We start from the raw sequence: 22631 nt of genomic DNA, 5'->3' as shown, positions 1-22631 counted from the left end.
GTCCCACATCTCTGAGGTTCTCTGGGCCCACAGGGACACAACTCCCTGGACAGAGATCCAAGACACTCTCACCCTGAAGTCAGAGTGTACAATCTTCTCCAGAAGCCCAAGACACATGAATTGACCTAGAGACCTTGTGGCTATAGGAATATTCAGGAGTATATAACTTCTAGTTACTGTAACAGTTTGTCAGCACTTTTAGAGTGTGGGGCTAGCCCAATAATTTATTCAGTGGAGGGAGTGGTGAGTAAGAGAGTCAAATATTTGCCATTGGGAATATCCGGAAAATTCAAGGACATGTGACTACAGTGTATTTACTGTGCATTCTGCCCAAAGGTGAAAGGTACAAAGTGAGGACACACCCTACAGAGAGTCAATAACGTTGGCCAATAATAATAATTGTTATTAACAGATTAAATACTTTTATGTGCCAGGTATAGTACTACCAAATTCTCATATCTAATCTCATTCTCTTTTTTTAAAGATTTATTTATTTACTTTAGAGAGAGAGAGCTGGGGGAAGGCAGAGGGAGAGGAAGAGAGAGAATCCCAAGCAGACTCCCTGCTGAGCATGGAGCCCAACGTGGGGTTCAATGCCATGACCTGAGATCATGGCCTGAGCCAAAACCAAGAGTTGGACATTTAACCGACTGAGCTACCCAGGCACCCCCCTCTAATCTCATTCTTGCTAATAACTTTATGTGGCAGATACTTATAACTAGTTCTACCTAGACAAAAATAGAACTTACCACCGCTGCTTAAAAAGAAAAAAAGCATCCCAGTAATACACTGTAAGCAAACATGACACAAATGTAAGGAGCACAGAAAGGAACACCAAGATGTCACCTATGAGAGGGTCAACTATGCTGGAAATTATATGCATAGGAGCTCTAGAGCCCTCCATCAGGCTGTGTGACTGGGCAAAATAACTGACTTCTCTGTGTCTGTTCCTTCATCTGTAAAATGAAGGGGTTCACCTTTCAAATACCATGAACCTCGAATAAATAACTGAAACAGTACTGTGATGGGGCAAGGATAATAAATCAGCATTAACTGACAGAAAGCACAGGAGAGACTTTAGCACGTATTTGGAAGTTTTAGTACAGGAGAATTGTGATTTTTACAGTATTGGGAAAAGGGAACATTATTCAGTGAATACTACTAGACAATCTTCTTACCTGAGAAAGAGGGAAAGAACAGCATTATGCCTTGCCTCACACTTTATACCAAAAATTAATTCTAGACTAATTTTATAGTTCCACGTTTTAAAAAAAAAGCACTACCAAAAAAGTGGGGAATGTTTACTCTGTCTTGAAATTTGGAAGAACTTTTTACACCACTAAGACATTTCATTACGAAGCCACTAATTAAGACACTCAGATATGATCATGGAAAAATGTAAAACTTTTATATGTCAAATAAAAAACCCGATGCAAAACTGACTGAGAGGCTGGAGAAAAGACAACGCTGGATCATGACCTGTGATTTGAGGAAGGATTCACAATTTTTTATCTCAAAAATGAAACACTTCCCAACTACTTAAAAAAAAAAAAAAAGACACATGCCCCAATTAAAAATGAAACACAAAGAATCTGAACACGTACAAAAGAAATGCAAATGGTTAAGGAACCCATAAAACCGGGTGGGTAAATGAGATTTAAGGCGACAAGTCCTCACTGAGGGTGCTGTGTGAGACTCACACTCCTTTAAAGAGTTCAGAGTTCACTACAATTGGGCATGTGTGGCCTTGCTTGTGTGGTCAAGAGGGTGCATTCCTGAAAGTCCTGGCCATGAGACGCAGCCTGACCACAGGCTGCCCGGGACGTGCCCGGGTGCAGGAACCCCGACGGAGACCAGGCCCTGGCCCCAGCCTGGTGGAGACACGCAGACTCACATTGGGGTTTGGGGGTGGCAGCAGAGCTGTGAGCCAGGCTCCCAGGGCACCCCTCTCCTGTCCTGCCTGGAATCAGACAGCAGGGAAAAAAGAAAACACTAGTCTCCAGGATCTTCCTTCCCCGGCTGCTCCCTGCACTCCCCCTACCACCACCACCCTGGCCGCCCTGAGGATGCTCACGGATGACCCTGCGGAAGAGGGTCTACCTGCCATCTCCTTCAGACTGGAGCTTCTCTGCACCCTGCACTGACTCAGCCCCTGCTCATGCTCTGGGGACCTTTCAGAGGCAGTGCCTTGATTTTAAAGATGAAGCACATAATAATAATACCAACAATAACAGAAGCTCTCACTCAGTGTATCTACCAGTGAGTGAGTGCTATCCTCGTCAGGAGGCAGACTTCATCCTCTGACGAGCAAAGCGGGGCCCTCCAGAGCTAAACCGATTCACTTATTCATCCATTAAGCTCACTCAGCAAGTAGTGAGTCTGTACATGGAGCAGGCCCTGTTCCAAATGCTGGGGAGACGGTAGCGGGAGGGCCAGAAAACAAACAAAGATCCCTGCCTTCCTAACAGGAGGAGACCATAAACAAAATAAATAAGACATGCATAGTCTGTTAGACTCTGGGTAAGCGCTAAGAAGAAAAAAATAAGGCAGAGAATGAGAACTAAAATAAAATACCAGGGGGAGGGCCAACATTTTCGGTGGGACAGCCAAAGAAACCTTATTAGATGACTTCTGAGTAAAGATGAAACAGAAGTGCAGAGAAGGCAGTGTGGACAGCTGGGCAGAGACATCCCAGGAGGAAGGACCAGCTGGGGCAAAGGCCTCCAGGTGCACCACTGGGCAGGTCCTGTGCAAGCCATGAGTTGAACTCCCAGGAGGCTACACTGCCTTTGCAGGTGGCCCAGGAGGTGACACAGTGTGCCCAAGGTCGCATGGTTAATCATTGAGAGATCAGCCGGGCATCAATCACGTTCTGGGAGAAGGGTACAAACTCACACCGGTGCCACGCCTCTGCCCTCCTTTGGGGGTGGTGGAGAAAAGGAAGGGCATCCTGCCAGCCCACTGTGCAGCACCAGGTCCCCCAGCTTCACCTCCCACTTTCCTCTGGCCCCATGGAAGCTTCTCTTGGCTTGGCCACAGGACAAGCTGAGGGAGTCTCCTGCGACCTGGCCTGCAGGACCCATCTGAGGACAACCAGCCCTGACCCCTGGGGAGGTGCAGAGCTATCTTCAGGATTTAAAAGGTTCTTAAAGGGATCCCTGGGTGGCGCAGCGGTTTGGCGCCTGCCTTTGGCCCAGGGCGCGATCCTGGAGACCCGGGATCGAATCCCACATCGGGCTCCCGGTGCATGGAGCCTGCTTCTCCCTCTGCCTATGTCTCTGTCTCTCTCTCTCTCTCTCTCTGTGACTATCATAAATAAATAAAAATTAAAAAAATAAAAAATAAAAAATAAAAGGTTCTTAAAGAGCCCAGGAATAAGCCAGGTGATTTACCTGGGGAGCTCAATTTATTGGCCTGGCAGGAAAGGTCATTTAGGCAATGTTTCAACATCAGTGATGGTCAACTTTCTGAAAGACAATGATACAAATGCACAGGCCTTCTGCACAGGCATGTACATGCATGCATGCACACACACGTTCTTCTACCAATCACATGTATTTGTTTCTCTCCGTCGTCTGATTATGAACGTGTTGGCAGTTAGCAGGAAGACAAGCAGGACAGAAAAGTATCTTGAGTCTGAAGAACACAGTGGGAAAGCCAGCTCCCACACATATGAGCTCTGTGACCTCTGGTGTCCCCCGCCTCGCTTTCCTTGTCTGTAAAATGGAGCTCACCAGATTACTATGCCAACGACAGATCATGTAATGTAAGCAAAGCACCCGGCTCCGAATCTGACAATTGGGGAGCTCCATTAAATGGAAGCGATTGAGCCACAGTATGGTTCTGGAGTTATTGGCTATGCAATCGCTTCATTTTAGAGGACAAACCAGACCCACGTAAGCAAAATTTATGAGCCATTTCTAAATACAAATAGCAACAGAGGTGAGATAATCAACAACCAGCCACAACTAGTAATTTGCAACAGAAATGAATGTTTCTTAGTCAATAATCCCACCCACCCCCCTTTCCTGGCTGTGGCAATGGTTTGAATCAGCCAGTCTAGGAAAAAACAAAACACACAGTTTGACCTCTTGAAATCAGTTAATTTGGAAGCAAAGAGAATGATCTTGAACCCAATGAACCCAGTTCTCCAAGCAAAGGTCGGACCGGATTACACTGATGACATGTGCAGGCATCCCAGGCCAACTGAGGTCACATTTCCGGGTCCTGGAAGTTAGGACTTGAACATATCTTTTGGGGGGGCACAATGCAACCCATGATAGCGACCATCCGAGACAGTATTAGAACAATGGCAGGGTGCCAGGGTGGCTCAGTCAGTTCAGCGTCTGCCTTCAGCTCAGGTCATCATCTCTGGGATCAAGCCCTGTGTTGGGCTCCCTCCTCACTGGGGAATCTGCTTCTCCCTCTCCCTCTCTCCCTGCTTGTTCTCTCTCTCAGAGAAATAAAATCTTAAAAGAAAAATAAAAGAAAAAAGCTAATGGCAGAAGAAGAGAAACGGCAGTGAGGGGGTGAATGTGCTGGGTGCTAGGTTTAGCTCTTCCAGTGATCAACCCTGGGATGTCAGAAGAAAAAAAAAATTTAATGCAGAGGATGTAATGATCAAATAAGATAATATATGTAAAAGAGAGCAGAGCGCCTGCACACAGTGCTACTCAGTGATGCCGCCCTGGGTAGTATCTGGAGGAGGCTCCCGGCTGTACCGCTGGGTGTTATTTCCATTGCTGGTGACACACCAGTGTCGGAGGGAGCAGTCACACAGGCCCCCAGCTCGGGGAGAGTGGGAGTGGGGCGGGAGAGGCTCCCGCTCTGCCTCTGGGGAGGGAGGGGAGGTGAATAACTAGCAGGCTTGGTGAGCTGGAGGCAGGAGAGTCAAGTGGATTGTCAGGAGTGTCAGCTGCAGAGAGCGCTGGGTGAGTCGCTGAGTCAGACAGGCTGCACGGATCCCACAAAGAGGAATACTCCCACCAAGAGAAATCTGTTTGACTTTAGAAAGTACAGGTTACAGTGATACTCACTAAACACCCCACCTTCCCGCCCAACAGAATGGGAGAAATGAGTAACGGGAAATCCATCAAGGGCTCTGAGGGATCCCCTCACTTTTACAGGGATTCCCCCCCAACCACCACCAAAAGCGGGGCTCTATTCATATCCTGTTGTGTCTGGGGATGATCAGGATCTCCTAGGAAGAAGGCTCGAACGTCGTCACACACGGGGACCTGGGTCAGAACGGATCAGGACCAGAGAGTCTCCTTGAACCTAAATGAGATTAATTGTCCCCTGGCCTTAATGGTAACAATCACTTATCTATGAAGAAAACCATTTTACAGCTGCCTGAAGGGAAGATGAACTCTTGACGGGGGTTCTCCCGTAATGGTGACAGTACAACCATCCCTGGCCCAAAAGCCTCACACAATGCCCATCCTTACTCCCAGCCCTAGTACACAGGTTCCCAGATGCGCATCAAGCACCTACAGCCACTGTAACAAGGGATACTGTAAACTTAGTGCTTAAAACAACACACATTTATTGTTTTACAGTTTTGGAGGTTGCAAGTCCAAGATGGGTCTTACTGACTGGGCTGCAGTCAAGGTGTGGGCAGGGCTGCATCCCTTCTGGGGGCTCCACAGGAAGACCTGTCACCTAGCCTCGTCCAGTGTCCAGAGGTGTCCTCATGCCTTGTGTTGTGGCCCTTCCTCCCAACTCTGAAGCACACTGCTCCCCTCTCTGCTCTGGTCCTTACTTCTCCTCTTCTGTGGCTCCCTGTGACTACAGGGACCCTACCTGAGTAACCCATGAGAACCTCCCCACCCCAAGATCTGGAACTCAGTCACATCAGTGTAATCCCTCACCATGTCAGGCCATGGACTTGCAGGTTCTGGGGGTGAGCCCTCAGTCTGAAAGCCATGCTGTGTAAAAGTTCCAGGGCCCCATGGCTTCCCAGCCCACAACCCTTGCAAGGTTGTGCAGGCCCCACCTGGTGACCTCCCCAGAGCTGGATCTCCCGCCTGACCTCGCACACTCAGCTCACCCACACTTGGTGACAGAGGTTCACACTGAGTGTGCCGGGGACCACTCCCCTTTATGTCTCCCACCATCAGGGGACCCAGGTGCCCACTTTTCCCCATTATCCGACCTCACGGGGCCCATCCCACAACATCCTTAAGACACAGCATCAGCATCATGACCTCCACGAAACCTTTCCCGATCCTTCTAACTTAGTGGGGATACCTCTCCTTTTCCCCCTTGCTCATCCCATGATACACATCACACTGTCTGACAAGGATATGTTTACTTATCTGTCTTCTCAAAGAGAAGGTATAGGGAGCAGCTCAGAGTCCAAGAGCACAGTCCATTTATCGTGCTAGCCTCAAGGCCTGACTTACAATGAGTAGTCACTAAGGGCTGGTGGATGCATGGGTGGATGGATGGATGAGCAGACAGAAGGAAAGGATGGAGAATGGGTAGTGCATGGGCACTAAACACCTGTTGAGTAAGAGCAAAGAGGGAGGGACAGAAGGTGGAAACAGGCCTGAGCAAGGGTCACCATCCATGCCAGGGGAACTCAGCTAGGCCATGGCCAACATATGCCAGAAACTCCAGACAGAAGCATCATTTGTGCTAGATCAGAGAGAAAAGCCCTAGGGAGCAGGGAGCCATTACCAGGAGGATTAGCAAAAAGTCAATGAGCTATTTCAATTTCCCATGCTGACTCAAAAGTAGGAGGTATGAGGCAGGACCTCCTCCACGCCTGAGCCCACCTCTGTGCCATGCATCTCAATGCAGGAGCTCAGTTACAGGGTACCCCAACCTCATGTGGGGTCTCTGTCTATACTCAGCTTTTTAAATTTTATCCAGGACTCATCAGCATGGGGCCTGTGGCAGAGGTGGGAGCCACAGGGTCACAGGACATACAGCCAGCCTGTATGAAGAGACGTGTCTTTACTCCCAATGCCAGGTAAGTGATAATTTCAACATTTTCCTCACAAATACTATTTTTCTATAAAGTTGTTATAAGACTGTGAAACACACTTTTTCCTAAAATTCTATCATTTTATTATTCTATAATTTTTTTCAAGCATAAAGAAAAGCTGAATGCTGCTATACTCCCACAAAGATGGCTAAATTTTTAAAAACTGACAATAACAGTGGCATTGATGTGAAGTAACCGGAAATTCCATGTACTGCTTCCAGGAGCAGAAACTGGTACAACCACTTTAGAAAACCATCTGGCATCATCTACAAAAGCTGAATCTACACAAACTCTGTGATTACCAGCTCACTCCAAACTATAAGCCAACAGAATTTCACGCACACATTGTCAAGAGGACTATGCAAGAGTGCTCCGAGCAGTATTCATAGAAACCAAAGAATGTATGCAATCTGAATGCCCACCATCAGTGGAGGTACATATTTTTAAGACAGACTATTTTCTAGCAAAAAGAATAACTGTCAGCTATACGCAAAATATAGATGAATCTCACAAATACAATATTACACTGAAAAGGGCAGGCATGAAGGAATATGCACGGTGAGATTTGATTTCCATAAAGCTGAAACCTCAGAAAAGCTAACTATAGCCACCCAGCGGTCAGGAAAGTTAACTCGAGAGAAGCCCAAAGGGGGCTTCTGGGGCACAGGCAACATTTCAGTTGATGGTCTGGGTTGACAGGACATGAGATGCGATGACTTACTGATCTCTTCATTTTGGGCAGGCACCTCTGTAAATAAGTGATAGGGCCAAAAAAGAAAGAAGAAGATGGCTGAAAAGCTCTTAAGGGGGAATCCACACATTTGTCACCCATATTCTGCAATGAACATTTATCATTCTTGCTTTTTCTGATACCTATCCGTTCCTGAAGCCAACCAACAGGCCTTATCGTTATTCTTATTGATGATGATAAATGATAAACTGACATGCAGGCTATGAAGCCAAAGTTGTGCGAACAACTCAGCCTGGCTTCCCCCTGCCAAGCCAGGGTCAGCCACAAACCTACCAGCCCCATCATCTGGTTCCCCAGCACCTGCCATCATGGCCCCACTTTGGGCCAACCAGCTAAAGAATGATCTGGGATTGAGTGATCTGGGATTGTTCTGAAGCGGGCAAACCCAAGGAAGCACACTCCTCTTTGGGTTCAGAGCTGTGTGAGTGCATGGGTTTGAACTGCACCACCACCCTAGGTACTGCTTCCACCAGTAAAAAAAAAATCAGCTCCTGAATGGCAAAGTTCACAGCCCCATGTGCTCACTCCTTGAAGCCCAGACAGACTCAAGACACATCCAAGGCCATCCCAGAAACAGAAAAGGTGATTACAAAGTAGAACTTCTCTTCTTATTTGGGGGCTGGCTTAAAAAGCATGGAAGACCCCAGACACCCCTTCAAAGAAACTCTGACTCTCCTCCATGGAAATACCTGGGAGCAATGATGCAAACCTGCTCTGGTGGTTGGTTCTGCACCTTTGGGTCACCCAGGTGCACCCAATGAGATGCAGAAGCCTGCATGTCCTCGCAGGTAGGGGAAAGATGGTATGGTCTTCTCGACCTTTTGTGTGTCTTGGAGCCCTTGGGTGGTGAAGAATCTGGATCTTTTCTTACAGTAAGTTTTTTTTTTTTTTTTTGAAAGTTATATCTACACCAACTCACCAACTCACGACCCTGAGATCAAGAGTCACACACTCCACCAAATGAGCCAGCCAGGTGCCCAGAGAGTAAACTTTTTAAATGCATAAAATAAATTCGTAGTATTGCAAAGGAAACCCATCACACTGAAGTATAATAATCAAAATATTTCTTAAAATGTATGATAGAGTGGAAGATGACTTCTTTACTGCATCAAGTAACAAGATCTAGCTGTAAGTCTGACAACTACCACCACCTTGGAGTGGTGACGAATGTGAAGATATTCGAGATGACCATAAGAGTGGGAACAGGGTATGAAGAGAGATCTGTGCGTACGGTCCTCACCAAAGGAAATGTGACATTCCAGGTACATGGTAGTGACCATAAAAGTGTCTTTTTTCACATCCAAGCTCACAGATTCCCTCAACTCTATCCATAGACCTGAGGATGAGGACTCTTGGAAGTCAGGAGCTTTCTTTTCATTCCCTTTATTTTACTCCTGATGCTAACATGCTCCCTGCACCTAGGTGGAGACCTGGACAAAGTGAGAGCAGAGATTCAAAGAGATCCTGCACACCCTCATGCACAGCAGCACTAGTCGCATCAGCTAGGAGGTGCAAACAACCCAAACGCCCTCCAACAGATGGACAGAGGAGCTAAATATGGTGTGTACACACACAGACATGGATCTAGAAAGGAGAGAAATTCTGACACACGTTACAGTAGGAATGAATCTTGAGGACAGTGTGCTCTGTGAGATAAGCCAGCCACAAAAATACAAACAGTCTATGATTCCACTTATATGAAGTACTGAGAGGAGTAGAATTCCTAGAGACAGAAGGAGAAGGGGTGGCTGCCAGGGCTTGGGGACAGGGAATGTGAAGGCAGCATTTATTGGGGACAGTGTTTCAGTGCGGGAAGACGGAGAAGTGCTGGAGATGGGTGGTGGTGATGGGTGTAGAGCAATGTGTGTGTCCCTAATGCCACAGAACCGTATGCCAGAATGGCCAATTTTATGTTATGTGTATCCGACCAAATAAAAAATAAAGCAAAAAAGGTCTCTGTGGAACATGGAAGACCGTCACCGTTAAGAAGAATGGCCTCCCTTGTGGCCGGGGATAACCTCCTGGTGGCTCTGAGCTGGGCTGCCACGTGAACTGCCATGCCACCACGGGCATGTCACTTCACCTCTCTGGCCTCACCTCAGTTCCCACCTCTATAAAAGAGGGCCATGCTCACCTGCCCAGCACAGGGACGAGCACGTCATCCCACCGGGACTTTCTGATAACGCTGTGAGGTAAGTGGCAGCGTGACATCACTTTACAGCTGACTCAGTTAACCCTACACAAAGTCACCCACCTGGACAGGGCTGGCAGGCTGGGCCACCAGATGAATTCTGATGTCCAGGTCTGCATGCGTTTGCTTTTCCCCAGATATGACCGTCTCCTTCACCACACTACCCCCAGAGCCGATGAGCTGGAGGCTTGAGATGCCTGCTGACAACAGGAAGAACCAAGCTCTGTCTGGCCCCCAAACAGACTTCTCTTACAAGCAATGGATGGTGGCACGGCCTCAGCAGGTCACAGGGCAGTGTTCTCCATGAAGCCATGGACAGAGGTGGGGTCAGAGGAAGCCACAGTCAAAGGGATGGAAAAAGGACCCAACCCGTGGTGGACGGATGCCTGCATGCTGTCACAAGTACACACACACACACACCTGAGGTCCCAATGACTCAGGAACTGGTAGCTGCGAGTTTCTGCCAGCATGCCAGGGGTTCACTTTTGGTTCAAGAGGCCCCCACGCTGGGAGAGAGCTGAGGGATGAGGTCAGCCTTACGTCCCCACTCCCTGAGCAAGGAGGCTGTCTGAGCTCAGTGCCACTGGATGGGGACTCCCGGTGCTCAGCTGAGCCAGGTGCTGAAGGTAGTTGGGGAAATGGGCGCAGCACTCCTCCAACAACAGCGCTGTCAACACGTTTCCTTTTAAGACTGCATTATAGGCCATGATGCCCTTTGTGGAGGCGAGGGGTTGGCAGTGACTTAATCAGGTAAACATGGCTGGGCTGGGTGACTCGGAAACCTGGATTCGACAGACTGAATTAGTCAGCTGCTTGGCCGGGGACCAGGCAGGCCTGAGGTGCTCCTGCCTCTGGAGTCCCACCAAAATGGGGGCAGGGTAGGGTGGCTATCAAGCCCACCAAGCAGCTGAGTGATTGTGGGCTCTGCAGGACCACTTACAGGACAGGGTGAACCTGTCCCCCATCTGTGGCTGTTCCCCAAGTAGAACAAGAGGGCAGACACAGAGGTACTCTGAAGCAGTGAAAAGAAAGGGCTGGATCTGTATGAATCAACAGACGCAGATCTCAGACACAGAAACCAACAATGCCCAGTGGAGAAGCCAAGTTGTGAGCACATTTTAAAAACATACCCAAAACAAAGCTACGCACTGTTTACAGTATGTGGAAGTGTTTAAGTCTAATGGAAATACCCACACCAAATTTACGAAGAGGGGTACCTAGAGGCAGGTAGTGAACTACAGGTGAATGTCAAGGTAATCATAACTTCTCCGGTAATATTTTATTCCTTTGCTTAAAAAGACAAAGCAAGGGGATCCCTGGGTGGCGCAGTGGTTTGGCGCCTGCCTTTGGCCCAGGGTGCGATCCTGGAGACCCGGGATCGAATCCCACGTCGGGCTCCCGGTGCATGGAGCCTGCTTCTCCCTCTGCCTATGTCTCTGCCTCTCTCTCTCTCTCTCTGTGTGTGACTATCATAAATAAATAAAAATTTTAAAAAAAAAGACAAAGCAAGGAGAATAAAATATTAACAGTGGTCAGTTCTGGGCAGGAGAAATGTCTTTTTTTTTTTTTTTTTTTTTTTTTTTTTAAGTACTAGTGTTTCTTGCTTTCTATTTGTGTTGCCTGACCTGAAAGTGACTTTGACACCTGTATATGGTCACCTGTATATGCTCGAATTCTGCTATCTATCCGTCCATCCTAAATTGTGAATCTTTTTTAAAAATTCTCAAATTCAAAAAGAAAAAGTGTCTCAGAGCATGGAGTGTGTGCTCCAGTGCTAATTAAATGGGATCCCTCCCCGACGGAATCCAGAATCCTGGTGCCACATGCCTCTGCTAGAAGGCACTCCTCCACCTCTGGCTGTTTCGGGGGGGAAAGAGGTCTTCCCACTTCCTTAGACAGGCACTTGAGGGGGCCTGGGTGTCCTGCAGGGGATGCATGAGCACAAATGTCCGGAGAACTAGCCATCCCTCTTGTTTCAATCCAGGTATAGCCACCTGGCGCTTGGCTCTGATGGTAGGATCCAATCCACCAATCACACGCCCGGAAACCCAATGACATCACCGATCACCAATCGGAGCGCCTGACCAACATGAGTGAATTGTGTTGCCACACTAGGTTGACAGGATTTCAGCAAGAGGCAGAGACACTTGACATTTCTTTTCCCTTGGGAAGCCTTATCAAGTGTAAATGTTGGGCGTTGCCCAACACTGACACCAGCCAGCAGCCCCCATGTCCGCCCGCGCGGCTCCTAAATTTCAGATTTACTCTTAAATTGTAACAGTACCCCTTGAATCCTGCTTACACACTTTCCCTCCCTCATTTCTAGATAAAAAAGAAACATCATTCTGCATGCTACATTTCACTGTATCACATATTCACCTTCCTAGAGGGAAATTCTGTCAGATTTGGGATGACAGAAAGGAAAAAGAAACATTCAGAAGGCTTTTTTTTTTTCCCTCTCTCTGATCTCATCAACCCTCAACTGAAGAGCAATATCACCTGCTTGAAAACCAAAGTGACACACACACACACACACACACACACACACCCGGCAAAGTGTGACCATTTGGGGAATCTGAATGTAAGGTATGACGAGAGTTTTAAAAACCATTTGGGTTTCTCTTGGGAGTCCACCATCCCACAGCTGCCTGCAAACAAAGGTGGCCTCCCCTTCCGGGAGCCAGAGAGATGGGCTTTCTGGGGAAGCTCCCCACACACCCTGCCTGCTGGATGCAGGATCCATGCACAGTCCCCTCCCCAGCTGATGTGCCCCTGGAGACACTTGGGCCCCTTATCTTCTGGAAGCAGAAGCAGAAACGCCCCTGCACAGCCCTGTCCTTCCAAGAAGCAGCGGTAGCATTTCGGGGAGGCAGCAACCTCAATAGTCACCAGTTTACGGAGCAGAGCGGCAGTGGGGGCAGCTCATGTTGCTCTGTTCAGGGGGCGGCGAACACGGAGCCACCACTTAACTGAAACCTCTGCTGTCTTCCTGCCGCTGCCGACCATCACCATAGGAACCACATCCTGCTGCTACCATGGCAACCGCGCAGTACCATCCGCTCCGTAAGCAATGATGCAGCGGCCACTCAGGAAGGCTTCCTGCAAGGCCAGGGGGCTGATGGGGTCCTGTGGTCCACAGCTACAAGGACTAGGAAGTGACAGAGAGAACCCTTCTGAAGCAAGCAGTATTTTGGTTTAAAAGCCCATCTCCTGCTCCTCAAAAATTCATTTGCCCCCAGATTAAATCCTTTTGAAAGTGCATTCCTATTCTTGGGATGCAAAAACCTCCAGGGCCAAACACATCAGGTAAAAGCCCTCTACAGGTACCTCTTTCAATACATGGCCACGGCTCAAGGGGAGACAACGGACTGTGTCAGCACAGGCTCCTAGAGTAAGAACCACAAGCTCACTACAGCAGCCCCTGCGGCACACCAGGCACTGGGTAAGGCCCTTCCAGAAAAGGCATCTGATTCCATCCTCACAACCATATTCATAAATCTAATTCCCTACTTCCTACTCACATCTCACAGAGGAAGGAAGCTCAGAGAGATTAAGTGAGCTACCTGGCATCACACAGTACACTGGGCAGAGCTGTCTGAATCTCTAACTCATGGGCCCGGAGAAATTCTGGTCACCTTTATTATTCCCAATGCAGTGTTCCATGAATCAGGCCCTACATGTTAATAAGAGCTAATACTGATTTTTAATAAGCATTATTTTAGGTAAACATTCACAGCTACTCCATAGAGACTGCTTACTCTATGCCAGGCATTATATCAGATCCCTTACATGGAGCATCTTTTTTGTGTCTTACAGAGTCAGTGAGGTGGAAACCTGTATAGATGAGAGAGTGAGATGCAGAGAGGTGAAGCAATTTGTCTGAGGGCACACAGCGGGCAAGAGGCAGACTTGGGGCTCACAGCTGACCAGCTGGACTCCAGGGCCCAGGCTCTCAGTCACCTGCTACACTGCATCCTAACAACACAGCCAGCTGAGACACAAACAGTAGACCCTGGAGACCTAGCACGGCCTCCCACCCCAAAGGAGTCAGCTATGCTTGGACTCCACGAAGCACACACACATTTACTCCCCAAACAGCCTAGGATGTGCCTGTCAGCACATGACACATTTAAAATGACACTGCTTGGCCATATAAGAGCACCTGTGGCAGCGCCCATGGCTGCACCCCTGCAGGGCCCACTCCCCTCCACTGTCCAAATCTGGCATAATGACGGCTTTGACTAATGGCCCCCTTCAGCACAGAAAGAGCCTCTCGGGGGGCGGGGTCACAATTTCAATGCTCCCTCTTCATCCCGAGGCAGACACTTCCCATCCACTACTGTCCAGGAAGACAGAGCCCTTAACCTTGAGGGTTTGTGAGGAGGAAACAAGAGTCCAACAGGCCGCAGTCCCTCACACAGGCAGTTCCATGGCGTATAGATATGCAGAGCCACATGAAACTGCCATTTTGTAGATTCAAAGTGGTCAACTTCTGGGCGACCACATATGGTTTATTCTAATGTCTCAGCTCCAGAGCAACTACACTTTATTAATAAGGAAACTGAGGCTCAGAAAGGCTAAGGGATTACCCAAGGTCACAGAGCCAGGAAGCAGGAGGCACAGACAGGAGCCTGGTCGAAGTACCATCTGTACCATGCAATGTTGTTTCCTCGCCTGCCCGGGGGGGCCGGGAAGCCCAGCAAGGGTGTGGTGGAGTGGGAAAACAGACCAGAGAAACCACTTCCTGCACTGTGTGAGTTGAGGGGGCCAGGAGGCTAGGACTTTCTCTGGGGGCCCAAGCTCTGCTCTCATTTGCTGTAGCGGTTAAGACCGGTAATCCAGGGGTTTTGTTTTACATTTTTTAATCAATACCAATAGGCACAGAGCACAGGAAGCAGGTAGACAGTGGGTTTGAGCTCAGCTGGCTGGCACATACTACACAGGGCTACCTGGGAAATAAACAGGGTCATGTGAGCCAGGAGCCCAGCACCATGCCTGGTTCACACGCAGTGCACTGCAGACATTCCTTCCCTTGTCCACAGCCAGTCTCTGAACCTCTCACCAAACTGAAGGGGTGCGGCCCAGCCTCATCACTTTGGGGACTCTAGTGGAAAGTCTCTCTCACATCTGTCCCCTCCTCCTTTCCCAGACAGGTCCGGGCATTTCCTGTATTCCATTCTCCACGATAAGGCCACTGTTTTCATTCATGACCCTGACACCTCTCTTCATTTCCCAACTCGGTGGTGTCAACAAGCCCAGAGGAGAGCCAGCAGGCCGGGTGAGCTGACCCCTTGGCAGATGGCAGGTCAGTTTTAGAATTGTGACAAATTTTCTGCGCTCAGCTATCTTTCAACCAAATAGAGAGCCAAATAGGAAATGGAGGGCTGAGATCATCCATAGGCTTTAGCCACGGGGGTCTCGAAGGGAACTTAGGAAACAGTATCCCACTGACTGGAGCCTTCAAAAGAGCAACTAGTCCCCTAGCTGCATTACCGGCTTTCTCTTCCACCCCACCATATATATACTTGCACATGTGTGTGCATACTTGTGAGCACACACGTGCACACCTGCACATCCAAGTAATCAAGGTGGAGTTGGGAGAGTAGAGTGGTGCTCAAAAAGACTCCTTTCATTGACTTTGCCTGTGAAGAAATTCCACAAATCTGCTGGTGTCCAATTTCCTAGAAAATCCGAGACTATAAAAGGTTCCCATTGTTGTGGCGGGAGGTCAACATTGAAATAGATGTTTCAAGCCACTGCCAACTTTGTGCCATGGCTGAATCTTCCAAGTCTCCAGGAAATATCTAACTCCAAAAATGGCATTCCCAAAGGGTGGGATCGTTTCTGATATGTTCCCAAGGGAGTCGCTGCTGCTCTTTTGGAAAGTGTTTTCCAGCCTCCCTGGTGTCTTGAGGGGAGATTCCTTGGACACAGTGGCTCAAATGTGAGAATGGGGGAAGGGGTGTTCTTTCTCTTGAGAGCCCATCACTTATTTTACAATTATGCAGCTAACATGTGGATGGAATGTTGTCATAAAAATTCGAACAATACAGAAACATAAAGAGCAAAAAGCAGCAAAGTCCCCGTTACCTGGATTTAATCTCACTCACCTTCCCCAGAGATAATCCCTTTTATCAATTTGGGGTGTTTCCTTGGAATCATTTTTCTAGGCATTTATGTACATGTAAAAAATATACTTTGTGTTTTATGTGTTTGTGTAACAATGTGTCTTACACATCTTTCCACAGCTACACATTGGACATTGACTTTTCTTTTTCACAGCTGCATCATAATCCACAGAATAAATGTACTAAAATTATTAACCTAGTCCTTCACTGATGAACTTGGCCACCATCTCTAGCTTTTCACTCTGTTCCCTTACACGTCCTTGGGCATGTCTCTAGGTGAGTGAAAGAGAATTTCCTTAAGACAGACAAACACCTAGGTGCTTTGCTATTTCCCAATAGGCCCCTGGATTCGGCAATGAACAGCCAGACCTGGTGCCGGCTCCAGGGAGCCAGGAGTCCAGAGTACCCAGCCATCAATGAGACACCTAGGCTGGGGAGGCAGGGTCGGCCTCTTCTAGAGGGAACACAGAGCTGGGTCCTATGTTAGAGCTGGCCAAGACAGAGGGACAGATGTCACAGTGCCCAGGAAGAGCACTAGGTGGAGATTCCAAGCCTAGGAAGAGTACATGCCTGCAAACAGCAGGCAGGAAGAGAGCGCGTGTGCTGTAGGGAGAGAAAGCTGTGTAGCATGACTGAGATCCTACAGGAGATTGGTGGGGAGCAAGCAGCAGACTGGAGGTTAGAAGCCATGATTCGATGTGTACTTCAGCGAGGGCCCAGGGGTGCCAGAAAAGAGAAGTGGCTAAGGGGACAGCCCAGACTGCCTGCGGGCCGCAGCAGGCTAAGAGTATGATAAGTAGCAGAGAGTTCCCTGCACAGAAGACCACAAAGGGAAAATGAACTATGGCCCAGACCCGCAGCTGGGTGATGGGACTAGAAATCACTCAGAAGCAAGGACTATGGGATCTTCACCTGCTGGATCAGTCAAGGTCTTCACCAAGACAGAAGTCCCTGGAGTGTTTGAACCAAGGGCTCTCAGGCAGGAAAATGGATGCAGAGGCATGGCATAGCTGAGACACCAAATGGGGGACAATGAGGGGACCCAGAGGTCAGCACCAGCAAGACGCTGCCATCACCTCTTGGTGGGAGGCACAGAAGGAGAAAGCAGAGCTCCTGAAGCCCAGGGGCTGGCGACAGAACCACAGGGCCTGTCCGGTGGCAGGTGGAGCCACAATGGAGTCGCAGCTGCTGTCAGAATTCCGGGGACAGAGGCAGGGGGAAATCCCCTAGCCTCCCACCTGCTACCTCCAGTGGCTGAACCCAGAGACATGGGCACCTGGGACAGGCAGTCTGCCCAGCTCCCCAGCTTCCCCCATCCCCGCCAGAGTAGAAGAAGGGTGAGGAACCAACCACCCAGGGGGGGAACTGGTTCAGACACGCAGAGCTGAACATCCAGGACCTGGAATAGCGCCTGGTGCAGGAGACACGTTTGCTAAAAGAATAAATAAAGCCAGGCAGGGATGGTTTCAGAGCCCTGCCAGGCCGACAACTGATTTCCTGATAGCTATCGAAGCTGTTCTCAGACTGACGAAACACGCCTCTCATTATCCCCGATCCTGGCCCTGCACTCTCAGGCACTCAATAGAAAATCGATAGTGTGTTCTCTGAAGCAGCAGCCAAGTGGTGCCCGCCTGCCCGGCCCTCAAAGCCAGACCGGACACACCCCGCCCCTCACATCCCCACACACGTCCGCACCACCCAGCAGTGATCTATTTCCACATTTTAAAGCAGGAGGGACCCGGAGGTTCAAGGACAGGAACCAGGAGGCCGAGATGCTCCGCTGGGCTGTGAGTCACTTTGAAGCCTCCGAGCACAGAGGGAGAGGATTCAGTCTCACCTGCCCAGTTGATCCTGAAATCCTGGTCAGGTTCTCTGGCATGTCCTGGCACAGAATAAAGGCTGGTTGCCAGTACATTTCTCTCTGCTAGTGTCGTGCTTCGGTCCAGCTGGGAGAAGGCACAGGGAAAAGGCTAAAGGCTTTGGGGATACCCGGCTCTGTTGGTGACTGGCTGTGTGGCCATGGATAGTCTCCAGCCTCAGCTTCCAGCTCTGGGAAATGGGAAAGACGTGGCCTCCTTCCGGGACTGTGGGAGATTTACGAAGATAGCCCCTGATCCTCTGATGATGTTGCTCTGGTGAGCTGTTCCTGGCACCTTCTGGCACTGGAGTAAAGGGCCCCCCATTCTGGGTTTCTGGTCATCTTACCTGATAGATATTTGTATTAACATTAACCAGAATGATAATGCCCAGCATTGACACAGCACACACACATGCCGAGCATCTACGGATTTCATACATATTTGGTCACTTATACTTCACAGCCCATTTTATCAACGAGGAGACCAAAGCGCAGAGAGGTTTGGAAATTAATCCATGGACACGCAGTTAGTTTTTAAGTGGTGGAGCCAGAGCCCACACAAGTTAACCGCAAGTACCTGGTTACGCTAGCACTACCTATTACAGCGTGCCCACTACGTGCAGGAACTATATGCTACAGCTTCACACGGGTTTTCCCATTTTATCCTCACAATATCCCCACTTTGTGGATGTAGAAATGGCAGGTTCAGTGAGGTCAAGCCACTTATCCGAGGTCACAGACTAACAAGTAGCCACACATGGTGCACTTGTTCTAGAATCACACTCCTGCCACCCCCACCCCACCCCCAGGGCCAAATGTGTTCTTAAGGTTGACTTCAGCTGCCTCTTCCTCCCTCCTAGTGCCATTTTGGGAAACTTCTCTTACCCTAATCCTCCAGGGGTGGTCAAAGCCTTGCCAAAGGGGAAGCTTTCCTGGTCCCTCACCTCCTCCCTGCCCACCCCACCCCCTAACCACATGGGCTGGAACACCTGCCCTCCTCCCAACAAACCCAGACACAGACCCACCCCTCAAACAGATGGGAAGTGTCACCGGATGTTGTGTAGTAAGTTCATGAAATCATCCTCTACAAACAAACACATTATTTTGGGGATGAGGATTCTCTGGGCTTCAACAAAGCTGGCAGCATTTTGTGTGTGTGTGTGTGTTGTGTTGTGTTGTGTTGTTTTTTAAACTAGCAGTAGCAACCAGAACAGAAGCCCCATGGTCCATTTTGGGGCCAAATCACAAAGCCTTCCTTCAGCCCCTGATTGGGCTGGGCTGCAGAGGCAAGGATGCCTGGCCAGGGCTAAGGAGAGCAAAGCCAATATTGTTGGAGCAGAGACAACAGTGCAAAGGCTGCGAGTTAGTGGACTGAAAACCAAACCCGGAGATTTTGAGAGCTGGAATTTTAAAAATTCGCACCAGCAAGGAGTCTGGCAACTGAGTTGGGGGCTGACTCATGCCTGTGCCCCCTGCAAAACAGCTTGGTCTGGGAACGGGGGCAGCCCCATTCTGAGAAGGGTCCAGATCCAGTGCTCATCCCACCACCTCAGTGTGACCCTGCAGGCTTAATCCCAGCTCTGTACATGCTCAGCCCCAGAAAGGTGTCCTGACGCTCAGAGAATCAAAGGCCAGCTCTATCTGCCAGCCAGCCTCCCTGGAGAATCCCAGGGTGGAAAGGAATCCAATCCAGCCAGGTGGTGCGACGGATCAGCTTGCAGTCCCTTCATTCCCTGGACAGCCGTTTCCGGAACACCTACTATGCGTGGGGCCTGAGCCAGCACTGCTGGCCTCTGGCTGGGACCTTGGCAATGAGGCCAAAGAGAAAGGTGGCACCTAGGAATAGCCTGCTGGCAGGCAGCCCCCATAGCCTGGGCCTGATGAGCAGCCATGGCCACAGGCCTGCCCCACTGAAAGCTTCTGTCGAGGGGGACTCTCTGACTGGCTAACTAGATGAAGGACTCAAGAGATTCGTAAAGGATTTAGGCAAGGAACAGAAACCAAAGTAAATGGCTCCCTCCAACCAAAGGTGTGACAATCTGAACATCAAACAGAATAGGTAACTGCAATGAATTTTGGTTACAACTCAACAAATATAAATGTCAATCCATGAATTCATAGGAGAGTAAAAAAACTACAAAACAAACCTTTGGAGGATCCTAAAAAAACAGCTCATTACCATAAAACTTGGTATAAAGGGGAAGAAGCAAGCTTTTCTCCCCCTGCCTTTCCTGTATGCACTGAGCATCAGAACAACCAAGTGGCAGATGAAGAAGCGAAGCCTCTTTCAGAGTAATTCCATCTAATGAATAAAGTGAGAAAAGGTAGACTCAAACTACGTGCGCTCCGCGCCCTTGGTGTGTAACGGCTGATGACCACTATGCGAACAGATGGGCTAGGCAGCCAGCGCCTGAACCGCCTCATGAATCATACCCACCTGGAGACCCAGCCCCAGGAGGTGCGGGAAGCCCACAGAGCCCCTACAAAGAGTACATTTCGCTTCTTAACCCTCTGTGTCCAACATATCATCACTTCAACAGGTGATCCACATAGCACATCACCAGTGAGATATTTTAAATTCTTCTTTCCATTCTAAGTCTTCAAAATCTGGTGCGCACATCACACAGCACATTTCAACTCAGATTGGTCCTTTCAAGTACTTGGTGGCCATCGTACTGGACAGCACAGGTCCAGAATGAGCTAGACAGCCACAGGATGTACAGCAAATGTACATGAAGGACAGGGCACAGAGGAACATGATCAACAACACCACAGGGAAGCAATCAACAGAACGGGAACACAGAAGCCATATTAAGCAAACATAATGTACAGACGGTATTTGGATTCTTATTTGAACAATTCAACAAAAATCATTTATGAGACAGCTGGGGAAATGTGAACACTGACCGGGCATCTCATATCACGGATATGGTAGTTTATTAAGCATTGAGAATGGCACTGCATTTATATTTCTTTCTCTTTTTTTTAAGATACCTCATTTCTTAGAGAAACCTACGAAAGTAATCTCTAATGAAATGACAGGATGTCAGGGACTTACTTCCAGGTAATTCAGTGGTCAGGGGAGAAGGGTGCAGGGGAGGGTAGTTCAGTGACAAGAATGGCTGTTGAGTTGGTAACTGTGGAAGCTGGTGACAGGCACACAGGGGTTCACGAACTCTTCTCTGTGGTCAAATGTGTTTTCTCAAATTTCCCAGAATGAAGGTCTGATTTTTTTTTTTTAACTAGAGAGAACCGTCAGTCTCAGGCTGGACTGAGACAGTAGCAGAGAAGGGTGGTGGAGGGTAGCTGAGCAGAGGGAGCTCTGGAACTGCACCTCTGAGACCTGAATCCCCGAGCTGTTGCTGGCTGGTGACAAGTCTGTGTCAGTCCCTATAGCTGCCAGCCCTCAGTTTACTCCTCTGCTCATCCTGACAGTGCTTCCTCACAGGGCTGTCATAAGGATTAAATAAAATAACCCACACTAAGTGCTTAGCCCAGGGCCCTTGATAACATCAGGTGGTCTTATCACTATCCCTACTGGTTTCGTCATTGTTATCAGGGGGTGAGGACACCGGAGATGGGGTGTCTGTCACGGGTACATCTCCAAGCTACGTTCTGGTGCTCACCCAGGAAGTGAAGGCCCCAATACTCGGTCTGGGGTAGCTCTGGGGCAACTCTGAGGAGATGTCTCCCTGTCCCCAAATGGGCCATGAGAAACACAAATTACAAGAGGAAGGAGAAGGCAGTGTGGTGGGAGGATGCTTTGACAGGGTGCGCACAGGGCAAGAAGCCAAAGCCAAAGCCAGTCGGGCTTTTGCCAAATGTCCCATCAGAGATAAAAGAAAAGCATCCTCGTCCGAAAGTGTAAATGTTAATTGATCAGAAAATGAGGTTCTATTTGCCAACCAGAATCAATTTAGACACAGGCACAGGCCTCCAGGGCAGGACTTCTAGATGGAGAGAAGGACACCTGGAGTTCCACCCAGAGAGGCAGGGGGAGGCCCGTCCACTCCATGCCATCCATCACACGGTCATGCTCCAGCCACCAGAGGACATTGCTCCTGCCCATCCTCTGACCAGGGAGACAGGAAGACAGGAGTCTGGAGGTCCTGGGTCCCAGGTAAGACCCAGCCATGGAGACGTAGTTGTGGCACAGGGCCAAACAGATGGTTGGTCCGACCATGCCCTTGGGGGGCCCAGGCAGTATTCAGGAGCTGCTCCAATATTTAAGGGAAGAGTTCTGTGTTGGGGCTATACTCGCCCGACCTGCTCAGGATGACCAGAGGGAGATGGACAGACAGGGCAGGAGCAAAAGGCAGCCAGCCATGACTCCAAGAGCACCCAGCCTATCATGAAGGTCATTCCCATTCTTAGTGCTGCAAAACCTCAAGTTCAGCGAGGTGCCAGAGGTGATACAGCCAAGAAGCAGAGGAGCCCCTATTTCAAACACGGTGACTACCTCCAAGCCCCACTCCCTCCATGGCATGCTGCAGGGCGCCTGGGCAACAGGGATGAAGGCATACAAGATGGGTGGTCCTGCCCACTGCTCCTCTCTAGTTGTGCTTGCTCATCTGTAGGATGGACCTAATAAGAGTAGTGAGGACAATGACCCAGGATCCAGGAAGAGGGCCTGCCACGCAGGGAGCTTGCATCACCTTCAGAGACCTGTATGAACCTGCTCTTCATGGGGACTTGCTGGTTTTTCTCCCTGA

At 49.3% G+C, this 22631-nt stretch overlaps 1 protein-coding gene and 1 long non-coding RNA gene across 4 annotated transcripts in view; one reads left to right on the top strand and one right to left on the bottom strand.

Annotated features, from left to right (window-relative positions):
- CMIP (c-Maf inducing protein) overlaps positions 1–22631 on the bottom strand; it is a 231038-nt gene that overhangs the window by 153603 nt on the left and 54804 nt on the right. The gene's annotated exons all lie outside the window — the stretch shown is intronic.
- On the top strand, positions 12989–22031 carry LOC144310219 (uncharacterized). Of its 2 annotated transcripts, XR_013375920.1 has the most exons (4): positions 12989–13375; positions 15083–15238; positions 20910–20983; positions 21846–22031. It is a non-coding gene; the product is annotated as an uncharacterized LOC144310219 (long non-coding RNA). The 2 variants fall into 2 exon arrangements; XR_013375921.1 differs by lacking the exons at positions 20910–20983; positions 21846–22031 and adding an exon at positions 16182–16348.

The sequence above is a fragment of the Canis aureus genome, chromosome 3, assembly GCF_053574225.1.
Source record: "Canis aureus isolate CA01 chromosome 3, VMU_Caureus_v.1.0, whole genome shotgun sequence".
Lineage (NCBI taxonomy): Eukaryota > Metazoa > Chordata > Mammalia > Carnivora > Canidae > Canis > Canis aureus.
Note: the sequence above shows the minus strand (reverse complement) of the source record. Positions and strands in the feature narration are given on the sequence as shown.